Source organism: Phyllopteryx taeniolatus, chromosome 14 (assembly GCF_024500385.1).
Source record: "Phyllopteryx taeniolatus isolate TA_2022b chromosome 14, UOR_Ptae_1.2, whole genome shotgun sequence".
Classification (NCBI taxonomy): Eukaryota; Metazoa; Chordata; class Actinopteri; order Syngnathiformes; family Syngnathidae; genus Phyllopteryx; species Phyllopteryx taeniolatus.
In genome coordinates this window covers 18,927,119-18,946,309 of record NC_084515.1, presented here as the reverse complement: position 1 = coordinate 18,946,309, position 19,191 = coordinate 18,927,119, and the positions used below count along the sequence as shown (strand labels likewise).

Below are 19,191 nucleotides of genomic sequence, written 5' to 3'. Positions count from 1 at the left end.
CGCAAGGGGGGGGGGGGGGGGGGGGGGGGGGGGGGGAATGCACAAATTCCGGCCGATTATCAGTATGCGTCCTCTGCTTTAAGGCAGCCGCACGCAGAGCATTGTGACCTAACTGAGCGTCATGCGTTTGGTTCTGCAACTACTTTTCATGAGTTGCAAGTCAATGGCGATGCGACAGCAAAGATGTTCACGGCCGATTCAAAATTGATCTTTCACAACCAAAATGGCAAACGGGACAGAAGAGTTGATAGAATGATGTCGTGCACGGCCATGTTTGTGTTGCTGACCTGTTTCTCCTCGCCCTTTCCTCTCTTTGTATTCTCCACAGTAGCCGCACCGGTCAGGACAATCCGCTTTTCTCATGACAATCGCTCACAAATGTCGTTTGTGGGTCAATAAATTCACGTTGGTGGCGCTTCAGAACAGTGCAGTTGTTTCGGGGATCGTTAGTAGGTGTGCGAGGATCAGTCACCGACTGTCATTTGTTGACGATTTTCCAGTTTTGTGTTGTCCAGTTCAGTGTTGTAGTGTTGTAAACCTCGAGACCACATTTTGAAGGTCTTGGTCTCGTCTCGGACTGGACTCTCAAAAGTTTTGATCTCGGATTGGCCGGATTGTGAATTTTCCGTGGTGACCTGCTATTTTTCGACTAATGGGATAATAAAGAGAAGCACTTGGTAAAACAACAAAGACCTTCAATTCTTGTGTTACTTCCCCCCCACCCGTAATGAGTGCAGCCTTTGCGGTGTTGTGACTGACGGACGGAACTTTTTAATTAAAGAGAGAAGGATCTTTAACTGTTCAACCTTGTCATGGTTTTTAAATTGGATTTTGATGGTCTTGGTCTTGTCATCGTTTCGACTTCCAAAAGTAATGGTCGCGGTGAGTTCTGGTCTCGGATAGTGCGCTCTTGAAAACGGCACTGGTGTGTGGCTGTCTTTAGCTTCAGGTGACTTTACCATTTGCATGCAGTCGAAATGAGCAACAGTCCATCCTAGAATGGAACACATCACATCCAATCTGTGAGGAATTAGCCTCTTCATTAGTAGAGGTGCCTTTAATGAGAACACAACATTTGTGGCGCTCGCTTATTTTGGCCTACGGGTATCAGATTTTGGGGAGGGGGGGGGGGGGTCATCAATGATTCATCTGGAGGATTCCATTTCACAGTTTAACATTCCCCTCGAGTGCGTCTGTGTGCGTGCTAAGTTGCAGGTTGCGCCACATATCAAAGGCTGCTGGGCCCTCCATGAGCACCGTGCGCCAATCCAGAGCCGGCGCTGCGCTCACCCCTTCCGACTTCCCCTCGTCCTGAGTGGCGTTTTTTTTTTTCTTTCGTGCGATGACGGGCTGCTGAGTTAGATGGTGAATGTCTCTGGAGCCTACAGTACAATAATGTAGGTCATCTTCCAGTCTGCTCACAGCCGGGAGGCGACGACTGCGTAGAGAGACAGAAAGAGGGTGAGCATCCCATGGATTAGACTGGATTATCTCACTGTATATATGTTTGTATGACCAGTTTGGCGGATGATCCATTCTGAATACACAAAGTTCACATCCCCAACATTTCAGGTTTGCGATATCTTTAGTTCAACTGTGCCAGTCGACGTGATTGTTGATTTAGCTTCATTTGGGAGGCTGAAATTATTTGTCATTTAAACGTAGTCTTTGGACTGGTCTGGAAATGTTGTCTGTGATTGGCTGGAATTGGTGTACCCCGCCTGTCGCCTTAAATCGGCTAGGATCGGCTCCACGTCACCCGCCGCCCTATTGAGGACAACTATCTGAATGGATAGATAGTCTGTTCAGCTCGCATCACGGAGCTTGTTTGACATGGTCAACTAAACTGGGCGAAGATCCAGAGCCACTTTCAAGCAACAGATGAAGACTGTAGACTACTACGCTGTCTGAGCTGCATCGATTGTTGTCGAAGTTCCGATAAGCGGCACATACTCGCTTACATGTTGACCACAGTGGGGGTGGGTATTTGTGTTTGATGATACGTCCATGAAGTGCTGCCTCTATGACTGAAAATACGTTTATTTCCCTAGTGTGCGCTCACTTGCTCACCCCCCCCCCCCCCCCCCCCCACACACACTTGCCTCTGCTCCCATAAGTAGAAACCGCTTGCTAGCATGTTCAGTCACGATTGCGCCACCCTAGTTGTCATGGCAACGAAATCCATACTCTCCATTGGCCCAGCAGTACAGTATATGGTGCAAAAGTTTTTGACATAACATGACGGGTCCTTGGTAGCGTAGCAGGTCACACAGTGGGATCATTTCCTGACCCTGGTGGCCATTCCAGGGTGTAGTCCAGCTTTTGGCCCAAAGTCAGCTGCTCGAGGCCCTGCCGTGACCCTGGACCGGATAGGCGGGCAGACATAACAGCACTTCCTCGTTCCAAGTTGTGCTGCGTCACATGAACTGACCCCCTTTTTTAATCTTTAATCTGCTTTGCGTGGATTTAAAAATGTGCCGTATTTGTCCCTTTTTGGAGCGATTGCATCTATTTATTTAGGTACTTATGCACCATCTGCCAAATGACACAGAATCAGGATGAAACTTCAGTCACTCGACTTTGGCCTATAAAAAAAATACCGTGCAATTGATGTGTTCTACTTGCTCTCTGTTTTCCACTGTTCTTAAAAGAAAGCTGGAGGCCAATCACCCTTTTTGACACGCGAGAGTGGCGTGGAAACAGCTGTCTGTCAGCCACCCTCTGTTTCCTGTTGTTTTAGGACCAACTAAGTCCAACTATAGAAGTGGCTGCTAATGGCTGTTGAGTTTAACGCACTAACAAAATTTCCCAGTGGACAATACAAGGTGTTTGGTGTGATATTTAGCTGATTCGCTCCATGCAAATGTGTCGTTCCATTTGTCCCAAACATTCTGCTTTCCGTGGGGGGCGGGTGAGTTCATCTTCGTCAGGGTGGGTGGGGGGGGTGGGGCAATGGCGGCACTGAGGCGGCAGCTTTACCCGCACATTTCACACTTGTGTTTGTTTGCAGGCTTCTGTAATGACGTTTGACTGGCTGGGGGGAGGGGGGGGGGGGTGTTTAGAGTAGGAAAGGTAACAAGTAACAGCTCGAGAGAGTCAAAGTTGAATATTAAAAAAAAAATAAAATAAAAAATAAAAAATTCTACAAGAAAATGTTTGCGGGAAACCTGCAATATTTTTCAAATTAGTCTTTACGAGAATAAACTTGTATAATAGCAAGAAAAAAAACGTATACTTTTGAGAAAAAAAAGTTAGAAATGAAGAATAAAGTTATGTATTTTTAAAAAGAAAATACTTTTGAGAGAAAAACCTTTTGGGGGAAGAAACATTTATATTTTCAAGATTAAGGTGTAATTTTACAAGAATAAAGTAGTATGTTTTTGAGGAAAAGTAGTATACTTTTTCGAACACGATATACTTTGGAAAGAACGTTTTTTTGAGATAAAAAAGTTTAATATTTTACAGATTAAATTCATAATTTATGAGAATAAAGTTGTATATTTTGGGGAAAGAAATTCTCAAAATATAGTTGTACATTTATTAGTTATTTATTATAAAAGTCATTTATTTTCAGGAGAAAAATGCTTTATGCATATTTTTCACAAAAACTTACTTTTTAGGTAGGCTATTACACAAGTTTTTAAATCTGAAAAAATTACAAACTTTCCCCACAAAACATGATCTTATTCAAGTAAAATTCTAACTTTAATCTTGAAAATACATTACTTTTTCTCCAGAAAAAAAGAAAGTCAATTTTTTTTTCTGGCAACATCACAATTTTAATCTTGTACTGTAATTAAAAAAAAAAAAAAATCCAATACTACTTCATATTTATCCCAGTGAGAGAGGAAGGAGTTAATACACCTGAGCGCCTTTTTTTAATAGACTTTAACAGATCGGGTTGCCAAAAGGAATGCAGCACGCCGCCAGGTGGTCTATTTCAGTGTGAGGGGGGATGGCAAAATAGATGCACGTTGATGTCAGTTGACAGGTGAGCCTTGCATGCTGCCACAATGCGGCAGACATCCGGACCGCCAAACCCCGCCCAACTACCAACCCTCGCCTCCTCCAACTGAGAACGAGTGGATGTGGGATGGCGGAGGAAGTCATTAATCTCCATTTAGGTGACACGTTGAGTGGCGGTGGAGCGAGCTCACAAAGGAAGCGCATTTAAACACTCGCAGGAGGGCCAAAATAAAAACCTCACTTATCTCCAATTTGCGTCTCCTGGACCATTTAACGGATCGTTGGCGGCGCCAAGCACCGTTCAGTTGGGGTCGATTCAAACTTGTCCTGGGAAGTGATGGCAAAGTAAAGACGACCTGGAGTACACCTGTGGTTATAACGGATGGAAACTGGTCACAACATTAGGCAAACAAGATCCAGGAAGAGCTGTGTCAAAGATGTCTTCTGGATCTGGTTTGTCTCTGCACTACTTAGCCACAATGCCTAATGGCAAAAACTGGTAGGGGGGCGGGGGGAAACAGATTCTACTTTATAAATTATTTGGCTCCTTTCCGGAATGAAATTGGTTCTAGCTTAGCACATGTGCCACCCCCTCTACAAAATTCCATGGAAAAATAATTGTTTTTGCGAAGAACAGCTTGCTGTCCTAGGGGTTAGCACGTCTGCGTCACAGTTCTGAGGGTCGGGGTTCAAATCTCTTTAAAAGCTTTGAGAGCCTGAGTTTTCTCTGGGTACTCCAGCTTCGAAAAACATACATACGTTTGGTTTATTGAAGACTAGTCTAAATTGTCCGTAGGTTTAAATGTGAGTGTGACTACTTGGCTACTTTGTATATATGTGCACTGTGATTTGCTGGCAACCAGTCCAGGGTGTACCCCAACTCTCGCCCAAAGTCAGCTGGGATAGGTTTCAACTCACCTGCGACCTTAATGAGGATAAGCACTATAGAAAATGGAGTCCTGCTAACTAGCTAACAAAGCAACAAACCTTAATCACAACAACAGCCTACTTCTCGCCCTCACGCTTTCCCACTTGGCAAAGGTAATAATGATCACATTTTTGTCAGACAGCCAACCGAAGTATTAGAAGCACCTCCCTATGATGCAATTCAGCACAATAATCAACATATTGCTTAAGTAAAATGGTACACAGTTCAGCCCAGATCTCCACCGAGGCCAAACAATGATATTTTGGGTCGCCACCTCCAAGACAGATAACAACATGGGTTCTCCACAAAGTTTTGTGGACAAACCAAGAAACAACGATTGGTACAGGTAAGAAATGCATTCTACCTCCTAATATCAGATTTTTGATACAGCTCTTGTATTGATGTCATCAGATTGTGTTGCTTAGTGTGGTTTAAAGCATTCAGGACCCTCCACTGTACCCCTTTAGCTGCCACTCCTCAGCCCGTTGCCATCTGCCTCCATGTTTGCGCCCACCGGACCGGCAACTGCAAGTGCAGAAAGCTTCTTTCCGATGGGCCGGCCTGACATGAAGTTTCTTTCTAGAGTGAAGAGATCTGAAGTCCCCCTTGAGATCCTCCGAGCACAAAGAGGCTTGTTCCAAACATTCTTGTCTGAGGAATTCAGGAGGAGGAGGAGGAGGCTAACCCTTTGCAATGTAGACTGCCGTTTGAATAACACAGAGGCTCTGGCTGTGTTTTTTGTAGAGATGAAATTGCATGAAAAGTTCATATCACGATAATCTTGACCAAAAATGATCATGGTTATTGATATTATCATGATACAGTGGACCTCCACTATTTGCGGTTGATCAACAGTAGCAAGAATCTGCAGATGATTGACACCATTATAATTGCATTAGGGGGAGGAGGGGGGGGGGGAATCCCCCCCAAAAAATCTTGAATAAGCGAGGATAAACTGCAAAGAAGCATTTTTGGGATTGGTCTCTCCCCCCAAAAGAAAACAGAAAATAAAAAAAACTAAGAAAAGACAATTGAAAAAAAAAATAGAAATCTGCAAATAGGTGAACCCGTGGGTGCCGAACCACGAGTATGCAGGGTTCCACTGTATTGCTAAAAGAAAAATTTGCATTGCGACAAGTTTTATTTTAAAAAGAAAAATTACTTCAGCAACTCTTCAGAAAACCTTAAACAGCGGCACCCAAATGAATGTTCATGCATGAATCATTTGGGCTTGTCCCTTTTCCGAAGAAACTCACCAATGACAGATTCATTTTTGTATCACATGACCAAGACGAGCGGTTTGATGTGTGTGCAGTCAGATGCACCTGATTTTCAAAATAAAACTTCTTTCAATATCGTTACCAGTCCGCGGCGGCCCTTGGGTTGGGGACCGTTGCCTTAAGGAGAGACACCGAGTCCTACTGTACCCAATTTCAGACAGTGGTGTGAGGCATGATACTGTCTAGATTCTTTTTGTTTTCTTCCTCGGAAGTCAGTTTGATCGTCTGAGCTGTCAGTCATCTTAAAAAAAACAGGCTGACATGTGACTAGAGGATGTCTATACCTTCTAATGATCTAAAGACAAGAAGAGTTGATGTGCAACACTCCACCTGCTTTTGTTGCCTCCCTGAGCATTCCAGACATGCCAAGCGTTCGGGGAACAAGTCACAAATATGCACCTGGGCAACACCTCATAAAAAGCTACCCCGGTAAAGTCTTAGAGATTTAGTGATTTGTTTTTGTTTGTGTTGCCGCTCCCGTTTCCGCCCCTTTCCCGTGTGACTATTCTCGGGCCTTCTCTCCTCAGGAGAGCCGCAGGAATGTCTGCTTGGGAAGTGAGACTGTAAATAAATAATGGAGACGAGCTGGGTGTTGCTTTCCTGAGTGGCCAATGAAGGGTGTGGGCCTTTTTGCTCTTTTGTCAGATGATTGTTATGGAACAAACCTATGCAATGCGTTTGTGTGTCTATAATAATCCATATGTATAGAAGAAGCATTTGCTCATGAGTTCAGATCAGTAAGGTTACACATGCCTAAGATATTTGAAGGCTGTCAAGCGGGCTTCACACTCACGGATAATTGGGCCGAATTTGAGCAGTTTCCCTTTCCATCAAAGTTGCAATTAAAGGAAGACTATAAAAAATTACCCTGATCAATTATCCTGTCGTGTGGGATTTGTTAAGTGATTTTTACTCCCCTATCTGGTCGGGAAAAACAGCCAGGGCCAATAATCGTAATTGTTTGACATGTTGAATATTTTCGATGGTAAATCCTTATCTGTGTGGTCAACACCAAGTTCGGCCAAACCGCAGACTCCGCGGTTGTGATGTTTAACAACAGCCAATTAGGAAGTGACCTGAGGCTTGCACTGTTGTCGGACACAAATAGTCTTCAAGTCGTACACCACAATAATGACAAGTTATGGTTATGCGTTGTGTGTGGTATGCTGTGTTGGTCATCTCCAGTACACCACACACTCTAAGAGCATACGTACATGCCCATTTTTCCTCTTAATGTATGCGGTTGGACATGTTTTAAACATGAATAAAGATGTTAAAAATTGGAATTCATGTACCCCACTTAAGACGGAAAAATATTAAAAAACATCAATATTTCCAGTCCTATGCAAACAGCTGGGACTAGTTGCTAATAACTCTTCTTGAGAATAGTCTTCTATAGGACCTGAGGGACTTTTGTAATTTGGGGAGTAACCACTTAGAAATAAAGTACTGTAGCCAAAGGCCAGCCATGCAACAGTCAGTCTTTTAGCTAAAAACGAGGGGGGGGAAGAAAGAGAAAAAAAAATAAAATAAAATAAAAAAAAAGCATCCCAGCTGGCCACTGTTGCACCAGCAATTAACTGAGAATACTAGATCAGATCTCTTTCAAAAGCCTTGTGGGGGGTTTGTCCCTGAAACAGACAAATGGAAGAAACGTTTAACCTTGCTCTATATATATTTATATTGATATGCTGCTCAGCTCACGAGGTTGTGCCCGGTGGCAAAGTCAGTCGGCCTCCCAGCGGGCTCCTTGTTATTCCTCTCCCACCGTGACGGGAATAGTTGGAAAACCCTTTCATCCGCCTTCTCCGATGGTTCATTAGACTGCTTTTTTTTTAACTTGGTGTTTTTGTTTGATAAGAACATAATGATTGCACCGCAGCAAACGGGGGCGGGATTTACGCCTAACGTGACAATTAAAGGGCCGCAAGGGGAGCAAGTGATGCTACCGCCTCTATATTTAGAGGCCTCTCGCATGTCCGTGCATTTTTCAGGGATCCACAGTGTTACCTGACACTGGCAGCCAGGTCTCAGGGTATTAGGCCGTTGTTTGGATGTGGTGCTGCTTTTGGTACATGAATGCGTGTAAATACGCGCAGGGCTTAGAGAGGGAGGTATGGAATGGAGAGAAAAATATAAGGCTTTTCTACCTGTGGGTCACTTATTATTTTTTGGGGTTGTTATACATTGGCACGCTCAAACAACTTAAAACTAAAAAATTTGGAATTTGAGAAATATTTTTAAAGAAAAAAATATACACATTTAGGACATCAAACTGCCATAATATGCGACTTCAATGCAAACCATGAGGCCTTATTCAAACCATCATGAAATTAGTAACTTTGCGGGTGTGTTTTTTTGTGTGTGGCTTTTTGTGAAAGAAGGAAGCTGGTAATGATTGCTAGGAGCCATGTAGATGATCAATATTTAGCACTGTTACTGGGTTTATTTTGGTAGGTTTGCCGGTATTGATCTGCTTACAGTCAAGAAAACTGTGATTTCAATCTTCTGTGACTGGTGTCATGCATTCGAATCCATCTCTTTGACCATAAAGAAACACTATGTGAATACGTTGACTGCTACGTTAGCTTCTTGTGCTAGCTAGCTACCCACTGACACTTGATCATTTCTGACCAAAGGGTTTCATGTAGATTATGTAACATTTTACAGTGTATTATAGTAAACAGTTTGTAAAGTGTTTTGTTGTTTTTAACAACTGTATATCAGAATAGTTAGCTTTTGCTTGTATTCAGTTTTTTTTTTTTTTTTTAACAGTCAAACTCAGTTTGTAGCTAATGTGAGTGACGTCATGTAAAGTGATGGCGAGATTCTAATTTCAGCATCCCAGCAAGCAACATTTATCATCGCAGCGTCCTCATACTGGTCATTGGAGACTTCGATCTTGTTCCTCTCCATCTTCTACTAACAGCTTCATACAGTGTGTGGACTTTGCAACAAATAGGCAATACAACTTTGCACCTCCTGCATGCGAAATGTCCATGCAAAGGGATCTTTTGTACCTTTTAATTATTATTGAATTTTCTTTGTTTTATGTTTAGCACTCTGTTACAGCTGCGGTTGTTGTTCAAGTGCTCTAGAAATTGAGTTGAGTTGAATGTCAGGATATTGCTGGGTAGTAGAGCACGAGTAACTACCGCTGACCTGGAGAGATCTAGCGGCCTACTGGAGAGCTAGTCAAAGACAATGTTGGTGATCTGAAACTGAAACGATGACAAAAACTTGTGTTTGTGGTTGCGTCACCACATATACCCGCCAAACATGGTTGCGCATCAAGTTTAGTTGGAGTGACGCCAGCTGAGTAGACAACTGCGCTACCCATCGTGCCGTCAAAAGAGCACGTATGTCCCATTAATCCGAGCAACAGAAAAGTCGAGCTCCATCGATCAAATCCTTCTTACTGTAGTTGGATAACAGAGAAATAGACCATCTAACATACGCTAACAGACTGAAGGTCAAACAGCATAAGCCACCAAAAGAACCACTCAATGATAGGCTAGGCTCATTTACAAATTATTGTAGCATGCTAACATTTTGGCCACATCCACCATGGCCAAGGTTAAATCATTTCATTTATTGCTATCTCATGAATGACTAAACCGGTCCCTCAATGATCATGTTAGCTATGTTTTCACCACATCTATTTTTGAATCAACTTACTTGAGTAATTAGTAGTTTTGTCTCCCTTCCAAGCAGCGTCTGTTCATTAGGTTTTTGTCTTACCTGAAACCAACAAGCGCAAGTCTAGTCTTCTATTTAAATAACAGGATGTTAAAAACTCACTTTGGTAGCTTGTTAGATAAATAAAATATGCTTGTACAGTAGGGAGTGTTCATATTTTAAAGTTTAATTCCTTCTGCCCCAAATTGTGTTTATATCTAGATTAGACTGGTTTACCTTCTTCACTAGCATAGTTGTACGTCAGCCAACCTGAGTGACTAGCAAATGACATTGTAAGATACAACTGACATAAACTGATGTTAGCTTAAGATAATTAGCAGTTAGCATGTTGTCATCATGCGTTTGATCTTGTTTGTGACAGTGCTGTTTAAAACCTGCTTAGTAGACTACATGCTTATATTCCTCGTTACATGCCTTCAAGATGCCATGAAGAAAATATTATTTTGGTCCATTATGAATGTAATGATAAATGGTAGGGTGTAATAGGAAACACTGAAAAAGTAACTAGCAACAAATCTTGCCACTTTTGGTGGTGTTTTTAGAGATTTTTGAAGATTCTGAGACTCCCACTAGAGCAGGAACTTTTCACCCGTCCACGTCCAGACTGCAAATGAATGGTGCTTGCACGAAGCCACCACTGGCTAATTTAGCAGAAACACTTTTAGAAATAGGTAGATAAAAGTTTTACTTGGTTGTTTAAATTCACACTTGATGAGGCATGCAGGCACTCCAGAGACTCAACTATATACAAACAGTTAAAATAGCAACCTAGCCATCCATTTTTTGATACAATTTATCCTAATTAGGGTCACAGGTGAGCTGAAGTATATCCCAGCTGACGTTGGGCGAAAGGCGTACACCATGGACGAGTTGCCGGACAATCACAGGGCACATATAAACAAACAACCATTCACACTCACGTGCACACTTATGGGGAAAAAAATGCATCTTCAATGAACTGATTATGTATTTTTTTGGGAATGTGGGCGGAAGCTGGGGACCCAGAGAAATCCCACATAAGCACATGCAAACATCACTCAAAAAGGCTAAGCAGAGTTTTGAGCCTCTAACCTCAGAAATGAGCGGCAGACAGGCATGTCCCCTTTCAGATGAAGAGACAAGCTTTTAAGTGGTACATATTAAACACTGAATCTGGGAAGCAATGCAAATTTATTATTTGGCTGCTTTTATCCTTTTCAACTTTGCAAGAGTTCAGACACACACACACACACACACGCAAACACAGAAGCGGATGTACTGGTGCAAATCAATTATTTGCTGTCCACAAATGGTGTGTGCACACACTCGCCCATACACACTGACAGCGCGGCACGCCGGCGTGTACACACACAAGCGGATGTGGCTGTGTGAATTAATAATGCCATGTTGTCGCAGTGTGACATGTGAGCATGGTGAGGAGCAGATGGCCCCGGGGTGCCTACTTGCTCTCTCAGAGCCAGGACAGGCGCGCACGCACACACACACACACACACACACACAGTATCAGTACCACAGCTGGGATTTCCCGGCGCAACACTGGCCATTAACAAACAGTATGCTATTATTATTGTTGTCCAAAATGCATGGATAGTGTGCGCCCTCGGCAGCATCTGGAAATGGGATCTGTCCAGAAAACGCCAAATGAGGTCAGCCATTGATCAGATATCATCGCAACGAACATACTGTATTGATTTGGATGTTTGAATGCACTCCAAAGGAGATCCTTTCCTAAGGTTGGATCAAAAATGCTGCCTTTTCATAGTTATTTATGCCAGCTTTTAGGGTGGCTGGGCATGCTAATCCACTTTATGCGGAACATCACATGACCATACCCGGAAATTGGGAGAGCTGACTTCCTGTGTATGCTACACCAACGAGCATGATTACGGTCTGATGACAATCATTTGAACCTGAACTTGAATCAATTTTGTTTTCTTTATGGCTGGTGTATTTGGACAAAAGTTAATACAGGTATATAACTTATTTAGACAAAGATGATATGATATATGCAAACACAAACAAATCCCAAACATCGAATGTCGTCATCTTTGGTGGCTATGCGGTGACAAGTTGTGGTTGCTTTGATCCGGTCTCCCTCGCAATTCACAAGAACCGGGAGGAAGTGCTGAGTCCCGTTTTGCCGAATCCAGAAGTAGGTTGCGGATATACCGGATTGCTATGGGCAAAAATTCTGCCTTTGCAAAAACAAATATAGGAGGTCCTCGGTACAAGAAGGCACCCTCAATTACCGCAACACTTAATGTTTTTATTTTTTTTTTGGGGGGGGGGGCAGTTTTTTTTAAATACAATAATAACCTTTAAGAAGCTACGATAATGCAGTAGTAAAGTCATAATTACGTCAATATTTGTATGAAAAATCCCTTATTTGCTATTAATATTAAACAAATGAAAAACAGTAGCATAGGTGGAAAATATTTTACTTAATGCAAATATTTTACAGAACCAACTCATTTATACAGATATTTGGGGGTTTGTTTCTTTTAGATTTTGTTCTTTATTATACTATTTGATATGAAATAAACATACTTAATGGAGTACTTCCCAATATATGATAAAATGCTTTATTTTTATTTATTGTGAATATTACTGAAAATGATGAAACGGTAATGACTTTTAAGTGCTTGACAAAATCCACAAGTTTTTAGGTGTGGTGTGTGTTGGTAGGCTATATCTAGTTGTTCTTTATCAAGGCTATTTTTTTTTTTATTCAAAGCTTTTGTACATGATCTCAATAACGTGGGCAAATGTACACTGCAACAACTAAAATCGAACCATTAAGTATCTCAATTTAAGGCCGAATATGCTTGTGCAATGTTTGCTATTATATTTCGTCTTACCAGGCAGTTTCTGTGTAAGAGTATTTCACGTGCTTCAAGCATTTCTTCCCCTTCAAAGTCTTGAAAGGGTGTCATAACTTCTATAGAGATTTTCTTACTGGGTGTGAGTAAGTTTATCTTAAAATATGACTCCATAATTTTATAGGTGTAGGTAGTATAAATAGGACAGGACTTTTTAAGACACTGGTGTCGGTCTATGTTTACTTGTTTTCAGAAATCTCGCCAAGTCAAATGTTCTTGTTCTATTGGCAAATAATTTATCTTGCATTAAGTAATATATTCCTCATTTCATTACTTTGCTCAATTTTTTAAGCCCAGTTTTTGCAGTGACTATAATGTAGTGGCTGGTGAGTGCGCATCTGTAACGTCCCCTTATGTCTGTAGCATCTTGAATAATCGGAATAATCCAGAAACCTGAACACATCCCCTTGTCTGATGGTTCACACTGGCGGGTGAGGGGGCGGGGCATCAGTTTCACTCAAGGCGCACATTTTAATTGGTTGTCCGCCTGTCGTTGCAACTTCAAATATTGCCATCCACTTCAAAGAAAATGGCGAGAATTGGAAACCGAAGAACTTGACAGATTGATTTCTTTTCCACTCTGAGCTGTTTGGATTTGCATTTTTTTTTTTTTGACAATAAGGAATGCTTGTGGGGATGCCGCCCGTCTCTGTTTTCTGTCACTGCACATTTTTCCAACGCCTTAATTCATTTGTCATTTTGCTGTACAGAGGACGTGTCGACATGTCTTGACGAGGGCGGAGGAAGCTGGCGAGTCTAACCACCATCTTCTAATTAAGTCTGCAAATTGACCTATAAAGTGCTTCATTTGTCTTTCACATTTGATAGCACTGGGCTGCTTTCTCTCCGTTTAATCAACGTAATTTGAAAAGATTAACCTAGCTTGCACATCGACCTTCATTTGCTGCTTTTTAAATTTTAATTTGAGAACATCTAGTTACTTCATGGAGGACCGAAGGTTTAGAAATACTCTTAAGACAAACTTTCTGGGTTAAAACGCATGAACTTCCATGGACCTCGGTTTACCACGGTCCCGACAGAAGAAGTTTCAAGGTCACGAATGGCACGCAGTTAACTATTTTGCATTATGATGACTTCAATCCTGCGTTGGTTTGTGATTTAAACTTTGGTGCATTCCGACGAGCGTACAAATCTGTAGGGACAGAGCTCCCTCGTAAATAGAGCACCCTCTGGAATGGACAATGAGATATTTACCAAGTAGAGGGGAAGCAATTGCATCATGCAGTCAAATTGAGAGCTTTCTGGGTTATTTGAAACGGTGAAATAGGACAAACAGTTGAGATTTTTCTTGATGGATGTAAAAAGAAAGCAGGAGACGAGTTGTCCCCTTTTTAGTCATCTGACTCAACAATCATCTGATTCTCAGCTGATGGGTCTGCTGACTGCAAAGGACTCATTCAACCGTCCACACACATAGCACTAAACGTCCTTTTGGAAAGGAACATTCTGAGCCAATGTGCCATCATCAGGGCAAATGGAACAAACAGAAACCTTAAAACACAAACTTGTGTTACAGTGGCACTGAAAATTCCATGAAGTTTATCTGAAGCACTATCTTGTTGCCATGGCTTGGCAGTGAACGATACACTGTCCAGTCGGGTTCTTCCAAAGATTCACTGGCTACTAAGGGGTCTCACTCCGACTATGTTTGACTACAATTTTTTGGTCCATGAAGTGTATTTTGACAGTGTCTTTCCTGCTTGACTTGTTGTTAACCTTTGGTCCACAGAAGCATCCACAACAGGAAGGCCCAAACTAATGACATTTAGAACACAGGCAAAGAGGGTTCCTCCCACACATGATGGACCTCTGCAGACCTTGGCTGTCACAATAGTTGACTTATTATTATCATTTTTTGGGTGCTTGTTTCCCTATGACGAAGTTCACCACGAGGCTGTTTGCGCAGTTCAAACAGATGTGTGTCTCACACAGATGCGCAAAAGAGAAACGAATGGCGTCAGATGGAGTTGCTTCATCGCTGAAGAATGTTTAGATGAATTTGTTCAGTTACATCATGCTAATGTGTGGAACACATTCCCCTTTAAGACTGCAGACTTGCTTATCTCGAGGCTGGCTCCCTCTCGCTCGTATAAAACCACTTGTTTGTTTCCCCACATCAATGCATTCCTGGCATTCCTCTCCATGAAAATCAGCTGGTTTTTCCCGAGAGAGGTCATTGAACTTTTCCCCAGACTGAAGAGCAGGGGGGCGAGGGTGGGGGGTGTATCCAGAAAGGGAGGGAGGAGCGATCTCAGAGGAGATTGGCAGGCGTCATCTGATTGTTTTGAAGAGTGCTGATGAATTGAAGGAGGGTACACGTGATTTTTTTTTTTAAATGTGAGAGACCCCACACACTGTGAGGAAAAAAGTGTGTGTTTATTGCTCGTCAGGATAATCTTAGAGACATCCAATAAACTGTTCTTTTTTTTTTCTTCAGATTTTTATCAAAAGTTGTGGAAAATGCTCAAATTTGCCTCAATTATCATTTTATGTGTACCCTGCTGAAGAACGTGGATAGTCTTCCCTATGGAGGACACAAGTTGAAATGAGAGATGATGAGTAACATGACTTCCCCTTCTTATTTCATCTTTTCACTTTCCCTGCTGTGCTTTTTTAACCTCAACATTCTGATCTTAACGCTAACACAGAAACTCCACCCTTTAGGTACCCTACCACTGTGATTGATACACATGGGTAACAGTAGGGTGCCAAAAGGTGGCAAGGTATGGATGAGGAGATGGATGGATGGATGGCTGGATGGATGACAGTGGTAGTGTAATGGTACACATTATTGACTTTCATGCAGCACGTAGGGGCCACTGGAGGTCTTCAGTGCAATCCCAGATTTGAACACAAGGTCTGTATAAATAAACCTATGCTAAGGACTAATGTCTTTTTCAATCAGACAATTATGATGATTTAGCAGTAGTTGTAGTGTTTTTTTTTCTGACAACACAAACCTAGTCTTTTTTATAAGCCTCATTCTTTCATGCAAAATAACTGATTGACTTGGGACCAATTTCTTTGCCAAACAGTTTATGAGATACCAAATTTTAATGGACCTTTACATTGACAGTGTACACTGACATTGTTGCATGATGGCAGATCATCAGGGTGAATCAATTTGCCACATGTTTGCGAGTAGGAATGGAAATTTCCAGCTCCCTAGTTTTCAGGAATGCAGCATCCGTGCAAGGGTAAAGCGCTGTTATACCTTGGCCATCAAAGTGAACTGTGATTTTTTTTTTTTTTAAATTGTGCTTTGTGTGTGTGCTGTAACAGCAAGAAGAATCTATTCTGTTCCTGTGTCTTCCTTCTGGCTTGAAAAAAAAAGAAGTATATACCATTTGTGAAGTTTAAAAAAATATGGATTTTTTTTATAATGAATTCTACTGTGAAAAAGTGTTTTATTACACTACTTACTCTTTTTCTATGTACACCACCACTGACAAGGAGCGAGGCCCGCCAGGCCTCAAACCTGTGGACTCTTGTTCTGCCTGGGTCCACCAGTCCAGTATGGAGCCTTTTTTTTTTTTTTTTACCATTTGGGGACATCGTAGTATCCAGCTCCTGATTGGCAGAAACAGTCCAACCTGGGGTGGAACAACACATGGCGTGTCAACTTCCATTTCTATACACCCAAAGTTTAAATGTCAGTCTGAGAAAGTACTGCCATGATGGGAATGGATTCTTGTGGGTAGGAGAATGGGAGTGAGATTTTTAATAATACTGACGACAACGATGATATATTAAACTGCTACATCACTGTTCACTGTGAAGCCAGCAATGGGCTACACAGATACCAATAATTGGGCCAAATTTGGGCGTTTCCCTCCCTTCCAACCAAAGTCAGCAAAGGCCTGTTTGTGTGTGCCCTTCTTAAGTACAGTAGTGCATGCCTCACTCATTTCTTCCATATCAAAAACTGGTGCCCCTCGACAACTTTCTTCAGTGGAAGCAAAGTAAAATAGTAACAAACTGAACTGCTTGCTGGCTGCAAAGATTGTTAATAAGAGCTGCCTTCACTGTGGCTTTGTGGGAGTTTCTTCAGAGCACGTCGACTCCTCTGTTCCCACTTCAAAGATGCTCCCGAGGGACGCGAGCCTCAAACGCTCAATTGTCTTCTGTGACATTATCGAACATCTGAGATGTTGGATTGGCTTTGCTCTGCTGCGCTTTGCTCACAGCGCCCACCGATGACTCCCACCCGTCCCTTCTCCCTTATGCCCTCCCATATACTGGGGCCTCTCTCAGCGGTGCAAACCTGAAACCACATCCAGTTCTCGTCAGCGAGCGAGGAGCCCCCTCCCGGATGAAAGAGGACACCGAACGAGACGGCGGAACTTTGATGTTCTTCAACTTTCTATTCTCCGACATGTCGAATTCTCTCTTAGATGTCATCACACGCCGCTTGTTTGGCGAATCTCCCCAAATTACAGGGCCAAGTTGGGATTCCATCAAAGGCCGTGCATTTCTTTTGAGGAGAGTCAACTTTACTCTGGGCTAGATCTCAGTAAATGCTTTCAAACAAACAGAAAATCTCTTAGTTACGACATCGAATACAACTCTAGCCCTCCCTCAGTGGCTTTGTCTCTACGCTATATGAGGGCATGTTTGGCCTGCCTGCACTCTTTCCCCAGTTACACACTCTGATTTAAACGTACTTGGCTCTACCACAGTCCAGTTTAAACCAGACGATGATGTCATCCCAGGGCATCCGGCACAGGAAGTGACTTTACACTAAGTGAACTGTTGAGAACTTTTATATAAAAAAAATAAATAAATAAAAAGTTGGGCAATCACTCCCTGAAAAGATTCTTTTAAACAAAATGTCAGTCTTGTACTGTTGCTTTACTTGGTAGACAACAATGGACTTGAATGCATCACAGGGACAAAAGCAGAAACCTCGGTGACGTTATTTCTCTCTTTTCAAATTGAGAACAATCAGCTACGTTATACGCACAAACACAACACGCACACAAACACACAAACATACAACCTTTAGACACAGTTTCCCGCTTACAGTAGTCAGTCTAATTGCAGCCCCTGCCTGTTAAGTTTACAGTTGTGTCGACGTAAAAGGGTCAACAAGTGTCACCTTTAAAAGGACATACAATGCAAACGTCACTTTTTAATGGCTAGTAAAGAACTAGTGAGGTCTCATTCTGCATGCCCACCCATCAAGTGTTAAGTTAAACAACCAAGTAAATCGTTGTTGCCTATTTCTGAAACTGTCTCTCCAAACGAGCCCTTCTGAGCTTTACCGAATTGTGACAACACAATTTGGCTAATTGATATGATAACTGCCCCCACAGAGAGTTTCTCCGCCCATGACTTGACAGCTAGGGACCTACAGCTGCCATTGTCAAGCGATGAAAAATACAGCAAGCATTATCATGTCAAAGCCAAAAGATAATGTAGTGTTCACACAGATTACCGTTAGGCCACAGTGCTAGTAGCATCGGTGTCTGATAACTGGCAGTCACTCGAATGTTCGGCTAAGTTGCCAAAGTGGGTAACACAGGTAAAAATTAACCAGTGGTGGCTTTGAGTAAGTGCCATTCATTTGCAGTCTGGATGTCCAAATGTCACCTCCCCCAATAAATGAGTGATTTCAACCAGGGTGTGGAAAGTGTATGTTAAGGGTGCTATCATTCTCTATCCTTTGTGTATTTTAACAGAAGAATGTTACAGACACGCTATTAAGACATCTGGGTGTGTTTTAAAATGTGGAAGAAGAAAAAAAAAAAAAAAAAAAAGACTGTCGGTATCCTTTAATGCTACCCGAGTGACAGGAAATGAGCATCATCCATGATCTGGGCTGTTGTCACGGTTCACTATCAGGGCAATCCTATCTGAAGCGCAACCAGCTTCAAATTGCTTTCCATGGCTGGCGTTCTGCTTCCTGTAAACACTGAATTAGAACAATGTGAAAGATTAGCCAGTGTGTGATCATGAACTGGCAAACTGATTCTTCTTTCATTCACTCTAGTGACTCATGGATGTATTCCTGGGAACTCATTAGAGCTTCTCAGCAGAAGGCCGCTTTCATGGAAGCCACAAGCGCGTCATGGCAGCAGCTGACAGTCTTTGCCAGGGAGCCATTAGCCACCGGCGAGGCAGACACGGCGGCGTTACTGGCAAAGGAATGCTCAAGCCAGATATATTTGCCTGGCTGTGACTCAGCATCGCTTTTCCGTCTTTTAAACGGGCAGCTGAGATGAGGCTCGTTTTATCGGGTCTGTCGGTGCCGCACTGAGAGCCGAAGCCCGTCGTTATTTATAGCGAGCGCCGCAGCGCTCGAGACTCTCCGTCCGACTCGCCTCAGTCACTTCCTCTTCTGACCGAGTGATAGGGTAGCGGACGTCGGCCCCTTTTAGATGCACCCAAGAAGCCATTTATAGAGCCGCTGTTAAAT

At 42.5% G+C, this 19,191-nt stretch overlaps 1 protein-coding gene across 1 annotated transcript in view; it reads left to right on the top strand.

Moving 5' to 3' along the window:
- bcl2b (BCL2 apoptosis regulator b) overlaps positions 1–19,191 on the top strand; it is a 36,557-nt gene that overhangs the window by 1,851 nt on the left and 15,515 nt on the right. The window lies entirely within an intron of this gene.